The sequence below is a fragment of the Kogia breviceps genome, chromosome 4 (assembly GCF_026419965.1).
Source record: "Kogia breviceps isolate mKogBre1 chromosome 4, mKogBre1 haplotype 1, whole genome shotgun sequence".
NCBI lineage: Eukaryota > Metazoa > Chordata > Mammalia > Artiodactyla > Physeteridae > Kogia > Kogia breviceps.
The window spans coordinates 94,641,252-94,657,367 of NC_081313.1; the positions used below are offsets into that span (position 1 = coordinate 94,641,252).

At 39.3% G+C, this 16,116-nt stretch overlaps 1 long non-coding RNA gene across 1 annotated transcript in view; it reads right to left on the reverse strand.

The window, feature by feature from the left end:
• The window catches only part of LOC136794039 (uncharacterized), a 108,817-nt gene that overhangs the window by 30,967 nt on the left and 61,734 nt on the right, over positions 1 to 16,116 (reverse strand). The window contains exon 3 of the long non-coding RNA XR_010840209.1: positions 1,931 to 2,022. This is a non-coding gene — a long non-coding RNA (uncharacterized lncRNA). The remainder of the gene's footprint in view (positions 1 to 1,930; positions 2,023 to 16,116) is intronic.

Sequence of the window (16,116 nt, forward strand, 5' to 3'; positions counted from 1 at the left end):
ATTATCGAGTACTGTAAAGTATTTGCTTTGAGTCATAAAGTATTTATTGATTTGAGACCACACTATACTGAATTAATGCCCATATATGAGAGATTCCCAAGGCTACAAGCTGTTCAGGGTAAGGCACATAAAAGCACCCTAATGCCCTTGACACCATGTGGCTGAGTTATCAGTTTCCCCCTTTGCCTTAGCTCTCTTGCCAGTGCCACATGTTTAATATTTCAGGGTAAATCTTTTCAACTTCTAATGTGGGTTCTCTATTACCACAATATCTGAATTATTTGGCCCAAAGTTCACTGTTGATCTTACATTAAGTAATGCAGAACTGGGGCTAGCAAACAGCTGTAGTCACAAGTGTGTGATATTTTACATTTATTCCTGGTGTATGTTGCAAAAAGTCTCTACTTTCACTTTTTTTAAGTTATCAAGTTATTAACTTGGAGTTCAAGACTAGGCTGCAGCTCAGGAATAGAAGTGGAATCTAGAAACAGGTGGGCAAGAGTCAGAGACTCAGATGGGGGTCAGGGGTGGAAGGAGGAATTAAGTGTAGGACGAGGGTGTCTATTGCCCACAGTATTTGGTAACATAAAATAAAGCTGAATGTTTAACAGATTTTTTTTGAACCGCAAAGCTTTGCACACATACAAAGTTGGAATTGCCACAATTTTTACATGAGACACATTTAACTGTACGTGGGCCCAAGATTTCAATTAATTTGTAAGGTTTATATTAATAATATATTTGTAGGGACTTCCCTGGTGGTGCAGTGGTTAAGAATCTGCCTGCCAATGCAGGGGACACAGGTTTGAGTCCTGGTCCTGGAAGATCCCACATGCTGTGGAGCAACTAAGCCTGTGCGCCATAACTACTGAGCCTGTGCTCTAGAGCCTGCGATCCAAAACTACTGAAGCCTGCGAGCTTATAGCCTATGCTCCGCAACAAGAGAAGCCACAGCAATGAGAAGCCCATGCACTGCAATGAAGAGTAGCCCCCCCTTGCCACAACTAGACAAAGCCCGCGTGCAGCAATGAAGACCCAAGGCAGCCAAAAAAATCCACAAATTAATTAATTAAATAATTTAAAAAATAATATATTTGTAGAATTACTGACAGGTTTTATTTCTGTTGCTCATTTTGTTTTTCTTCTCCAATTACTGCAATAAGACCATATAAATTATAATTTTGGCCCTCTTGTTTTTTTATTGGAGTATAATTGCTATACAATGGTGTGTTACTTTCTGCTGTACAATGAAGAGAATCAGCTATATGTATACATATATCCCCTCTCTCGGACCTCCCTCCCACCACCACCCCATCCCACACATCTAGGTCATCACAGAGCACTGAGCTGAGTTCCCTGTGCTGTACAGCAGGTTCCCACTAGCTATCTATTTTATGCATGGTAGTGTATTTATGTCAAACCTAATCCCCCAGTTCGTTCCACCCTCCCCTTCCATCCCTGTGTCCACCCTTCCATTCTCTACATCTGCAGCCTTCTCCTAATTCTTTGTAATCCCCACATTCTTTTCCCAGGGGGAGATTTTTCTAAGTAGACAATGGGCTCTTTTATCTGAACAGAGTTGATTGAGGTCAAAAAAGATTGAGAATATGCATCCAAGAGACTTTCAGTTGTGCCCTTCTAAGTATTTTATCACTATCCTTTAAACAGACTTGTACTGGGGACTTCCCTGGTGGTGCAGTGGTTGAGAATCTGCCTTCCAGTGCAGGGAACACAGGTTCGATCCCTGGCTGGGGAACTAGATCTCATATACATGCCACAACTAAGTGTTCGCATGCCACAACTAAGGAGCCCAAAAGCCACAACTAAGGAGCCCGTTTGCCACAACTAAGACCCGGCACAACCAAAATAAATAAATTAAAAAACAAAAACAGAACAGACTTGTACTGGAAGAGGATTAAGTTGTACTCACTGGTATTATGGAAGGCCCCAGTACGATGCATTCTTTCCATCAAAGCCTGTTTGTGATCGGTCTTCTCTGTGGTAGCCCCCAGATACCTGCTGCTGGAGGGACATGTGAATCACAATCAAATCTACTGCATGGCAATGCTCCCTCCATTTTTGAATATGAGAATATCTTTCTCCTACTATGGCCTGCCCATAATCTACCCTTGTTGGAATCATCAGGAAACTGGGAGGTCTCATCAGCCCTGATGCTGCCAGGGCTGAGACCTCTAACTGCCCCAATGCCTTGTTCCCATCAGAAAAGGAAACTGGGGGTGAACTGATACCTGGCGACCTGACCATGTGATGATGTCCGTGTCTACTCTTAGGCTCGTTCTTCCTCGTACAGACACCTGGGGTTCATGAACAAGTCCCCTGAACACTGTTCATGTGCAGAACTCATAGGCCATCATTCTTTCCATCTTAGCCTACATGCTTTTGGCTCAAGGTCCTCTGGTGTTCACTTCCTGGCCAGTCACTTCCCCAGGGCACAGCCCCTACCAGCTTGTCTGGATTGCAGTGAGAACAGGCGGCTGCCATCTTGACCTTCCTGACCAAATTTCTTTAACCTTCATTTCCTTCTCTGGACTCTGAGGACAGAGTCACTGTCTCCCTCTCTCAGTTACTAGGGTCACTTCTTTTAGATGAAAACCCTACCCAGTTAGATGCTACCATTACTAATAAATGAAAAAACAAGAGAAATACAAAATTGCATTTATAATTTAACCTGAGCTAGGTAAAGAAAAGGAATGTAGAAAGAAAGTCCTGGAAGGAAACATGCCAAAATATGAATAAATGCTCCTCCTGGGTGACAGGATTGTGGTTCATATTTTTACTGCCTCTTAGCAGCATTATGTACTTTCCCAATTTTCTGCAGTGGCCACGTATCTTTGATGAGCAGGAAAAAAATGGTATAAGATCCTAGGGAATAACACAAAATATAGTGTTGAAAATCACTGTAAATCAGATAAATTTGTAGTGGCAGAGAATGTGCACAGATATTAGAATTTAGACCCTTGCAGCTAACTGTGGTCATGTAACTACGGTGTGGCCAGTGGAATGTGAAAAGAGGTGTGTGCATTTTCCAGTAGTTGTCTCTAAAGGGACATGGCATGCCTTTCCCCCTCCTTCTCTCCTGATGGTTGGAAGGTGGAAGTAAGAGAGAAAGAGGCTCAGAGATGGGAGTGGGAGTCAAGGGTAGTTGACTCTCAGAAAAGAGGGTGGAGCTCAGGGATGGGAGAAAGAATAGGGAACAACCCATGAAGAGGTGAGCCCCAGAGATGGGGTGAGGCTCAGGGCTAGAGAGAGGCTGAGATGTAGGCCAGAAGTAGTGAAGAGATGTGTGGAAACAGATCTCTTCACACACTGAGATCAGTTTCATATACTACTCAGTAATTAGAAAAAAAACAAAATAGAAAGCCTATTTTAGGTCCACATTTGATAAGACTGTCCTGGCAGTGATATCAAAATGTCATGCTCCATTCCAATTTCAACTCATTAAAACAGAAGTGGACTGTTTTGTCAGTGGACTATTTGCTGTTCAAGAGCAGCTCAAGTATCCTTCAGAGGATGATGAGAACCTTGCTTGGCCTGACACAATGCTCAATTCTCAGCAAAGAGTCAAGGTTGGGAAAAAGCAGAAAAATGCAGGGAAGGGCTGGCAGAAATCATTCTGGGGAAGAGGAAACACTTTTCTTCTTTGGAAGGAGGCAGGGGTAGGTGAAAGAAATCATGTTTTCAAGAGAAGAGAGGAAAAATTGGTCAAGCCCTCTAACAGATTTAAAGGTATTCTTTTTTTTCTTTTTAATTTTTATTGGAGTATGGTTGCTTTACAATGTTGTGCTAGATTCCACTGAAGATATTCTTAAACATATTGGCTTCACACTATTTCCCCAACCCTGTTCTAATTTCTCTGTCTATTCCTATTATGTGATTCTATGAGTTCTTGTTAGAATCTACTTCCAATCATTAGCAGCATGAAGAGGAATCTGGTGTCTTAACCAACCAACCAGCAACCAACCAATATATGTGCTTAAAGAAAACCAAAGAGACATATAAAATGCAATCTTGATTATATTTTAGTGGTAAATTAGAGTTTTGAAGTTATATTAACTCTGTTAATATGGGCAGCTACTTAATATTCTAAAATAATAACTTACTAACGAATATCAGGTTAATACTGTAAGGTGAAGAGCAATGACATGTTGAGTTTTACACAAAATACGGTAAATTATCCCCATCCTCCAGCCCCCGCCTTCACAGGTGGTTAGCCACTGGAGTGGTGGTCATCAAAAATAATAATAGTAACAATAATAACTACATGTGTTGGGTACTTAATAGTCATTTAATTCTTACGACTGTATGAACTAAATATTATTAGTTTTATTTTGTAAATGAGGAACATGAAACTTAGAGATTAAGTAGCCTCAATAATTGGTAGACATGGGAAAAACCAAAGCCAGATAAGGTTGACGCCAAAGCCTGGACTATTAACCTCTACAGTTCTGCTATCTAAAACTTAACCCTCTCACCTGGAACGCCTTGAAACAGAAAGCAAGCCACAATGAATAATCTTTATATTTACAAAGTGTTTTATGGTTCACAAAGTACTTTCAAATATGTTGTTTCAGTATATATGTTCATTCATTCTAGGAGGGTCAGCAGCTCAGATATGATCATGTCCCCACTTTGCAGATGAGTTAACTGAAGGCCAGAAAGGTCATCTGACTGTTCCAGGGCTAATAATGAGAACTGCAAAGTCAGGGAAGTCCCCAAGACCACCTCTGAGAACAATTGCAAGTTCAAGGATCTGGAAGACCGCTCTCAGGTTCCATAATTTCCCAGCAGGACTCAGAGAATTTGCTGAAAGCTGTTGCACTGGTGTTTATAGTTTATCACAATGAAACGAGACAGATTAGGATCAGCTACAAGAAGAGGTGACTAGGGTGGCGTCCAGGAGGGTCCCACACCTGGAGCTTCCAGCTGCCTTTCCCAGCAGAGCTGTGAGTAGTGCGAATTTGTTCTAGAAACCATGTGTGACATACACACAGAGCATTGCCATGAAGGTAGAGCCTTGATGGCCAGAGTTTTTACTGGGACTTGGTCACATAAATATGGTTAACTGTCCAAGTGGCTGATCATTTAAGTTTTATCTTAAAACCCGAGAAACTTTGACCTAAAGAGGAAGAAAAGCAGGAATCTGCCACAGCCTCTGATTTTCCACATAGTTTTGAAGCTGCTTTAGGAGAAAAACAACGTGCGTCATCACTTTTAGTAAAAACCAGAGAGAAGTAAGATCAAGAAGTTAAGAATGAAATAGAGTGACAGATGTAGAGAAAATCTTATGGTTACCAAGGGGGGAAGCGGGGGTGGGGCTTACTGGGGGATTGGGATTGACATTAGACACTACTATGCATAAAATAGATAACTAAAGAGGACCCACTGTATAGCACAGGGAATTCTACTCAATGCTCTGTGGTGACCTAATGGGAAGGAAATCTAAAAAAGAGGGGATATATGTATATGAATGACTGATTCATTTTGCTGTACAGTAGAAACTAACACAACATTGTAAAGCAACTATACTCCAATAAAAATTAAGAAAAAATAAAATTAAATAAAATTAATATTCCCCTGGGGAAAAGAAAAAAAAAGAATACATAGAGTCAGGAAAGGTCCAAGCCAGCACCAGTACCCTCGGAATCCCACAGCACACACTCAGCCTAGACGTAGCAAGCACCTGTGCTAGTAGCTTTGCCTTTTCAATCTTTTGTTTCCTTTGACAAAGACTTCTTAAATCTTTTGGGAGGAGTGACTGCAACTGAAAACAAAGAATATGGACAAGAGAAAATAATTTAATTATTTTCTTCCCTTCTCCAAATGAGGCACATAGGTTAAACATACAAGAGGACAAAATGAAACCATCTCAGCATGTAGATGAACAGTGTCTGTTTACATAACTGCACTTGGGAATGTGTAAACACACTGAATACGGGTCAAGTAGCATGTGGCTTTTAAGAAACTGTTTAATGGATCCTTAGCAGCCTAGGAACAGAATCTGAATGGTGAAAACTGTGGATAAAGGGACACAGTTGGATTGTGGGAGAAACTAACATTGCTAATCTCTAGACCAGGAGATTAGATTTAGATGGAGAAAATGTCTGGAATTCATAAATAACAGTGGAGGGAAGGCATGAATGGTCAGAAAGCTGTTATTCCTCTGCTTGGCTTTTAGCAGAGTCTGAGGAATTTGCTTGCGTTATTTGAGAAATTCTTGTGGTACTTATGATATAATTAGGCAGAGTTTTTCATAGCTCTGCCTGCCATCCAGATGCTAATGATTTCTGGATAGGAGTTGTTAAATGAGTTTTCCTTCATACTGTCTCTGAGGGTGTTTGGGAGTGTGAGTACCTTGTCAAGCAGTCGCTGCGGGAGGGCAGCAAATCCTCAACCTCTTTTCTACACTGGAGGCAGAGATTAATCCCCAGGCCACATTTACCTCCGACACTGCCCAGAACCTCAGAGAGATTCCAGAATCTTCAGTGGTATGACCATGGTCTCTCGGATGGAGGCTGAGTTTGGCCCAAGAAGGCTCTGTCACCCCAAGGACGTTTGTCTTCCCCACCCTCCCATTTCTCAAAGGCTCTGCCCACAATTTGCTTGGCCTCTCAGCAACCTCAGAAGCAGCCAGCAGAGCTTCAGCCAGGTGTGGAGAAATTCTGGCAAGTGCACAAGCTGGAGAACGCTAAGCGTGCCTGTGTGCATTCTAGAATTCACCACCTGGTCTGCTCCAGAGCATACCCTCTTCTTGAGGTGTTATGCCCAGCATCAGCTTTGACTGCAAATGGGAAGTGAGCCCCTGAAAATACACCCTTCTGATCCTAGAAGTATAGGCTGTGATAGTGAGAAAGGGGAACCCGGGCTTTGTGCTTTAAATGCCACCACTGTGATCACCGCTCTGACCAGTGAGTCTCAGTCCTGGCTGGACATCACAATCACCCAGAGAGCTTAAACACCAAACAAAAGCACCATGCCTAGATTTCATTTCTGAGACTCAGACTTAATCATTCTGGGATGGGGTGCCACCATTGGTAGGCTAATAAGGTACCACAGATAGGTCTCAGCTTTGGCCAGGGCTGAGAGCCTCTGACCTAGACCTAGATGACAATCAGATTTTATGGTTATAGAAATTAATTCACTGAGGTAGTATCAGTCCCTGTTCTCCCTTTTGTGATTGGGGGAAAGAACAAGGGAAACATGTTTGGGAGGATGGCGTCTGCTGGGAGGGGGATAGAAAGGATGCTTCATCCCCTAGCTGAAGCCAGCAAGGAAGCCTGCAGCTGTCCCTAACCTGCAGTTCTACAGGCAGGAGCTGACAGATGTATTCAAATGCTTCAACATGTTCTTTTTTTTAATTGAAAGTTTTTTGAGATAATTGTGGGTTCACATGCGATGGTAAGAAATGATACAGGTTCCACATACCATTTACCCACTTCCCTCCATAATAACGTCTTGCAAAACTATAGTGCAGTTCCACAACCATGACACTGACATGTCAATCTGCTGGTCTTATTCAGATTTCCCCAGTTTCACTTGTACTGTGAATTTAGTTACATACAGTTTTAACGCATGTAAATTCATGCGTCCACAACCACAGTCAAGACACAAAACAGTTCCATCACGAGGATCCCCTGTGTTGCCCCTTTATAACCACACCTACCTCCTCCACCCCTCCCCATTCCTCTAACCCCTGACAACCACTAATCTGTCCTCCATTTCTAAAATTTTGTCATTTCGAAAGGTTATATAAATGGAATCATACAGAATGTAACCTTTGGGGACTGGCATTTCTTACTCAGCATAATTCCATGGAGATTCATCCAAGTCATTGCATGTATCAGGTATTGCATGAAGCATGCACACCACAGTTCATTAAGCTATTCACCCATCAAAGGATCTCTGGGCTGTTTCCAGTTTTTAGCTATTATGAACAATCATTTTGGTGTGAAGTTTTCATTTCTTTGGAATAAACACTCAAAAGTACAACTGCTGGATCACAAGGTTTAGTTTTATAAGAAAATTTCCAGTGTGGCTGTACCATTTTATATTCCTACCAGCAATGGGGTCCAGTTTTTTCACATCCTTGTCAGAATTTGGTGTTTTCACTACCCTTTATTTTAGCCATTCTGATCGGTGTGAAATGACATATAATTGTGGTTTAAATTTTTTATTTTTCTTATGTCTAATAACATTGAGTATCTTTTCATATGCTGTTTGCCATCTGGATATCCTCCCCAGTGAAGCGTCTCTCAGGTCTTTTGCCCATTTTCTAAATGGATTGGTAGTTCGTGCTGTTGAGTTTTGAGAGTTCTTCATGTATTCTAGATACTAGTTCTTTGTTGAATTCATGTAACTTTTAACATGTGACTCATGAATACATGATTACATTTTGACTATAAAAATAATACAGTAGAAAAATATTTAGCATAATAATATGAAAGTCCCCCTCATACCCTGCTATCTAATCCCCCTCACGCCCCTAGGGGTAAGCTTTTTTGACAATTTAGTTCAGACCTTTTTTTAAATGGCACAGACACAAAATGGGCTTGATCTCTATACATTTTTCTGAAACCTTTTTTTTAAAATTTAACATCTTGACATGACAGAAAATACATAGTTATGTTACTTTCTCTTTAATCATTCAGCTTTTCAACTTTTCTGTAACCCAGAAAGAAAAACAATAATACCTCGTACCTCCAGGAACCTGAAAGTTTAGAACTTTGTTTCCATGAGTGAAATCTTAAGTTGGAACAAAATGTGGAGAAAACTCAGAGGACAGCTATGGTACGTCATAGGAAGAGAGAGCCTTGCACTATGTGTATAGGGCCAAGAGACCCAGTTTCCTCCCCTGCTGCTGCCACGGCTAACTGGGGAATTTCTTGCCTATCTGAACTCTTGTTTCATCCTCAGCAGAACCACCAAATTGGACACAAATTTCTCTCAGTGCCCTGCCAGCTTTAACACACTGTCACTCAACTCTCCATGGGTGTGGGGAGCAGGGTCTAGGGTCTAGCACAGAACATCATTGTCCACATAGGTAAGGGTGGAATGCATCAGCTCCTTTTCTTCTTTCACCCACCCATAAGAGGAGCCCACTCCAGGACAGACAGAAAATCAGTCCTTTCCTCTCACTGCCTGGGAAACACATACTTCCTAGTGAAAAGAAGAGAACCATGCTGTTTCTAACATAAGTGAGACTTGGGGGGAAAGGATTTCTTGTTCTCTGAGCTGCTCTGGTATTATAAGACAATGCAATGTAACAATAGTGACTATTTTACTAATTTGCCTTTGCAAAAAAGGTAAAAGACTTGAATCGACATCTTTACCCCCATTCATGGGATATAATAGACAATATGTGGGGCAAAAGCCTTGACTATTGTAAGAGCTGCCATCCTCAGCAGCCTAGATTAAACACACACACAAACATACACACACTTATCTGATATATTCATCCACTTAACAAATACTACTGAATGTCTGTCTTGGGTCAGGAAACCTGCCTGGCAGTGAGATACAATGGTGACCATACACAGAGGAGCCTATAATCTTCAGCATCAGGAAGTGATCCAAACACTGGGCCTCCCTGCTCTTATGGCTTATTAAGGCCTTCTGAAAACTTCCACCAAGGAAGAAAATCTGCAGAACAAGGTGGACTCATGAGAAAAAAGCAGAGTACCTACAAAAGAAGGTGCTAGAAGAAGGGTCTGACGTTTCAAAGCAGCTCTCCTGGGCTTACAGGGTATTTAGTCACAGAAGAGCATGACTGTGGGGAGAGGGAGAAGATAAATTAGTTTAATAGAGACAAAAACTATTAACTTTCTGGAAATGGAAATGGTGGTGGCATGTATGTGAGTACTTTCTCTGTATCCAGAATTTCCCAAATGATCTCGTATCTCAAAAAGTTAGTTAACAGATGTTTTAAAGATCTTTCCCCCCATCTCTTTTATTTGTTTTTTGTTTTGTTTGTTTGGTTTTTTTTTTTTTTTTTTTTTTTTTTTTTTTTTTTTGCGGTACGCGGGCCTCTCACTGTTGTTGCCTCTCCCGTTGCTGAGCACAGGCTCCGGACGCACGGGCTCAGCGGCCATGGCTCACGGGCCCAGCCGCTCCGCGGCATGTGGGATCCTCCCAGACTAGGGCACGAACCAGCATCCCCTGCATCATCAGGCGGACTCTCAACCACTGCGCCAGCGCCACCAGGGAAACCCCTCATCTCTTTTAAAGACATTCTGGTAGTGTGTTTAAAAACAGCCCAGGTGTTTATGTATAGCTGATTCACTTTGTTATACAGCAGAAACTAACACACCATTGTAAAGCAATTATACTTCAATAAAGATGTTAAAAAAAAAAAAAAAAGAACACCGCAGGACTGAGATCTGGATGGTCTGGGTCTCATTCCAGTTCTGCCCCGTTACAACTAACATTTTGTCATTCAGTGACTTGACGGCGGCCGCTTCCTTGATGGGCTGATCTGACCTGGACTGAGAACTTTTGGTTTCAGTGATGTCATGAGGACAACCGCAAATGTCTGTCACTTACACAAAGGATTTTCAAGCCAGGTGAGGCAAGAGTTGCTAATGTGCTATGAAAATGTGAAGAGCTCTCATTTTTAAACGTTGTTTGGTTATTAACAAGTTCTGAAATACTAGACACTGTGTTTGAACAGTCTTAGACAATGAAAACACATTGTGTTGACATGGCTTGGTATCTCCTCCTTCTATGTGAATCCTTTCGCATTAATCAGGGAAAGTTATTGGCAACCATCACATCTATTTTTATCTAAAGGCAAATGGCTGCAGAATTAAAATCCAATGCTGAGCTGCTTACTAACTATGTTCTAATCACTTAATATACAACTGTGTGTAATTCTGAAGCCCTTAGTATTTACTTGTACTCCCTATCTGCCCTCTGGCTATAAGCCTAATTTGTTTGTGTTGGATTTATTTTTCTTAGATAATTCTCATTCCAAACATTTATGAAGTAAAGCCTTATTCAGTATCCAGTTATTTTGAGAAGCCAATAGAGAAAAAGTGTAGCTCAGGACAGCAGCAGGAGTTTTTCAGGGAAGCAATAAGGTCAAAGAATTTATTGTTGAAGGTGTTTTGGTATAAGGGTGGGTGGAGGCAGTCTGCCTTTAAAAGCGAGGGTGGGGGGGGAAGACCTTTAAAACATCTGTTAACTAAGTTTTTAATTGAAATACCAGCTCATTTGAGAAATTCTCAGTACAGGAAAAACACTCACATTTATGCCACCACCATTTTCATTTCCAGAATGTGGAATAACTTCATACTTTTAATTTAATGGCAGAAAAACACTTGAATGTTTTTTCTTATTGTTTTCTAGGGCTTACTGATTGCAAATCCTCATCTTATATTAGTTAGCTCTAAATCCAGAGTTTCCAACAGGGTATTCTACATGAGAATTTCTATTAAAAAAAAATTCTTGTAGAATATAAAGAAATCAAGAGGACAACGAGCGACTTGGCTCAGAATAAAAGGGGACATGATCATGAATGATTATTCCTAAGAATTGCAAAAAGACACAGATTTTTTGCTGCTATTGCTTACTAGAAAGTAATTCAACTGCATTTATGAAGTTAACAATTTGTACTTCAAACAAACCTTTCCTCATTTTCAGTTGTTAAAAATTTATCTGTTCTTCAAGGCCCGGCTCAAACGCCTTGAAGAACAGATAAAACCTTCTTTCCTGATTTGTTTCTCCATCTTCTGTGGCACATAGATGATTTTGCCCTGTGTTTGTAAATTTAAAAAAAAAAAAAAATTACCTGCTGCAAAATTCCCTGAGACCTCATCTGTTTTGTTCACTACTATAGTTTCAGAGTCTAACATACAGAAATCTGTTGCATTTCTTTACACTAATAATGAATATCAGAAAGAGAAAGTAAAAAACAACAATAAAAAATCCCTTTTAAAATTGCATAAAAAAAAAAACTTAGGGGGCTTCCCTGGTGGCGCAGTGGTTGAGAGTCCACCTGCCAATGCAGGGGACGCGGGTTCATGCCCCGGTCTGGGAGGATCCACTATGCCGCGGAGCGGCTGGGCCTGTGGGCCATGGCCACTGAGCCTGCGCGTCCGGAGCCTGTGCTCCGCAACGGGAGAGGCCACGACAGTGAGAGGCCTGCGTACCAGAAAAAAACAAACAAACAAAAAAACTTAGGAATAAATCTGACCAAGGAGGTGAAAGACTTATGCTCTGAGGACTATAAAGCATTGATAAAGGAAATTAAAGATGATTCAAAGAAATGGAAAGATATCCCATGCTCTTGGATTGGAAGAATGAATATTGTTAAAAATGGACATACTACCCCAAGCAATCTACAGATTGAATGCAATCCCTGTCAAATTACCCATGACATTTTTCACAGAACTAGAACAAATAATCCCCAAATGTATACAGAACAACAAAGGACCCAGAATTGCCAAGCAATCTTGAAGAAAAAGAACAAAGCTGGAGGCATAACCCTCCCAGACTTCAGACAGTACTACAAAGCTACAGTAATCAAAACAGCATGGTATTGGCACAAAAACAGACATATGGATCAATGGAACAGAATAGAGAGCCCAGAAATAAACCCACACATCTGTGGTCAATTAATCTTCAACAAATGAGGCAAGAATATATGATGGGGAAAAGACAGTCTCTTCAGCAAATGGTGGGAAAGCTGGACAGTTGCATGCAAATCAATGAAATTAGAACACTCCTTCACAACATACACAATAAATAAACTCAAAATGGCTTAAAGACTTATATATAAGACATGACACCATAAGACTCCTAGAAGAGAACATAGGCAAAACATTCTCTGACATAAATCGTACCAGTGTTTTCTTATGCCAGTCTCTCAAGGCAAAAGAAATAAAAGCAAAAATAGATCAATGGGACCTACTCAAACTTATAAGCTTTTGCACAGGAAAGGAAACCACAAACAAAACGAAAAGACAACCTGTGGACCAGGAGAAAATATTTGCAAACATGCAGCCAACAAGGGCTTAATTTCCAAAATAAACAAATAGCTCATACAGCTCAATATAAAAAAAAAACAATCAAAAAATGGGCAGAAGACATAAATAGACATTTCTCCAAAGAAGAAATACAATTGACTAATAGGCACATGAAAGGATGCTCAATATCACTATTTATTAGAGAAATGGAAGCCAAAACTACAATGAGGTATCACCTCATACCAGTCAGAATGGTCATCATCAAAAAGTCTACAAATAACAAATGCTGGAGAGGGTGTGGAGAAAGAGGAACCCCCCTACACTGTTGAAAAACTCTGGAAAACAGTTTGGCAGTTTCTTATAAAAGTAAACTTACTCTTACCATATGATCCAGTGATCACAATCCTTGGTATTTACTCAAAGGAGTGTAAAACTTACATGCATACAAAAATCTGCATATGGATCTTTATAGCATCTTTATTCATCATTGCCAGAACTTGGAAGCAACCAAGATGTCTTTGGTAGGTGAATGCATAAATATAAATAACCTTTGTTACATCCAGACAATGGAATATTATTCAGCACTTACAAGAAATGAGTTATCAAGCTATGAAATGATATGGAGGAACCATAAAGTCATACAACTAAGTGAAAGAAACCAATCTGAAGAGGCTACATACTATATGGCTCCAACTATAGGAAGTTATGGAAAAAGCAAAAATATGGAGACAATAAGAAGATAAATGGTTGCCAGGGGTTGGGGATGGGGAGAGAATGAACAGGTGAAACACAGAGAATTTTTAGGGCAGTGAAAATACTCTGTATGATACTATAATTATGGGTATGTGTCATTATATATTTGTCCAAACCCATAGAATGTACAACACTGAGAGCAAACCCTAATGTAAACTGTGGACTCTGGGTGATAATGATGTGCCAATGTAGGTTCATCAATTGTGAATAAATCTGTCGTTCTAGTGGAGGATGTTGATAACAAGGGAAGCTATGGATGTGTAGGTTCAGGGGGTATCTGGAAAATCTCTGTACCTTCTTTTCAATTTTGCTGTGAACCTAAAACTGCCCTAAAAAGTAAAGGTTTTAAAAATATGCTAATGAAATAAGCCAACTACCAAAGACCACATATACAATTCTAGTTACATGAAAAGTCCAGAATGGGCAAATACATAAGGTAAATTAGTGGTTGCTTAGGACTTGGGGGGAATAAGCAACAGGCAGGGGATGATAGGTAAAGGGTTTATGGTTTTTGTTTTTCTTTTTTTTTAAGATTTTTTTTGATGTGGATCATTTTCAAAGTCCTTATTGAATTTGTTACAATATTGCTTCTGTTTTATATTTTTTGACTTTTTTGTCACGAGGCATGCTATATTTTAGCTCCCCAACCAGGGATCCAACCTCCGCCCCCCACACTTGGAAGGCGAAGTCTTGACCACTGGAGTGCCAGGGAAGTCCCTAAGGTTTCTTTTTGAGATGATGAAAATGTTCTAAAAATGACTGTGGTGATGGTTGTACATATCTGTGAATTTACTACAAACTGTTGAATTATACACTTTAAATTGATAAACTGTATTGTATGTAAATTATATCTCAATAAAGCTGTTAAAGAAAGCTGTATGTCCTCTTGCTTACTTTATTACAATACAGTGTGAAATAGAGCTAAAGTGTACATTCTCTTTTCCGTTTGGTTATTCCTGAAAAACCTAATTAATTAAACTTTCTAAATTTCTTAATAGCTTAATGAGTCAGATAAATTATTTTTTCCATAAATATTTAAGGTCACAAAAATATAAACAGTCCTGCTGGATTAAATTAAATTGTAACAAATACTGTCTTTTAAAAGGATTGTATCTTATGAATATCAGACAGTACTGTAAATCGTTCTGATTTAATTACTTCACTTTCTGAAAACTTTTAAATACCATCTGTCTAAATTTTAATACCAATAGGAATTATGTTACTCTATACTGTTCCAACTTAAAAATAATTTTCAAGATCCTTAGAGTGTGGACTTGTATTAAATTAATTTATGGATAAATTTTGTTACCTGAAATCTGGTTACCTGGACACTTTCTAAAGAGAGTAAAAGTTTTAAACCTAGAAATTATAAAAGCAATGCAAATAAGTAATATATATTTTGTCTTTGTAAAGCTTCAACTATGATTATAGATTTGATGGAGTACATTCATACTTATATAAATGAATGACACAGTTAATATATCTGAAAGCTAAAATTAAAGCCTTTAAATTTCCATCTCATTCATATGCATTTGTATGATGTTCAAACATACATATAGAATTATAACAGGATTGTGAAACTGAGAACACATGAAATTCATCCTTTATTATGAATAATAAAGAGGAAAAACTAAAATTCGGAGGAAATGGTCCTTGAATATTCAGTGTGCTCTTAAAAAAAATAAAGAAAATAGAAAAAAGTCATCTCTTCTTATTTGGTAGTTTTTATGGAGAACAAAACTTCCTTATATCACAGAGAGAGAACTTCTGCAGAGTCTCCTAACTCTTTGTGGTTTGTGCTGATTTGTTGACTCACTTTTTAAACTAAAATATCTTATTTCTGTAAATGTTAAAATTTCTATTAATTGTTACTGCTGTGATTAATTTAAATATTATTTCTGATTATTTGTATATCTAAGACTTTAATCATTTTTTGTCCTTAGATACCTATCACTTACGTTTATATACGAATGCTATGTTACCTTGATAATTAATTTTGATATTGATTTCCCAAATCTAAGTTTTAAATCTTGCATAATGAAAATGTTAAGGTGTTAATTCACCTAAAGTGTCTTTGGGGTTTCCCAGGAGGATTCTGGGACACGCCAAAGACTTGTTCTGGGAATTTATAAAATGAATGACACTACAAATGATTAAGACTATGTGTTATAGGCAGACAGCAGAAGCAAGAAGAACTACAATCCTGCAGCCTGTGGGAAAAAAACCACATTCACAGAAACATAGGCAAGATGAAAAGGCAGAGGGCTATGTACCAGATGAAGGAACAAGATAAAACCTCAGAAACACAACTAAATGAAATGGAGATAGGCAATTTTGCAGAAAAAGAATTCAGAATAATGATAGTGAAGATGATCCAGGACCT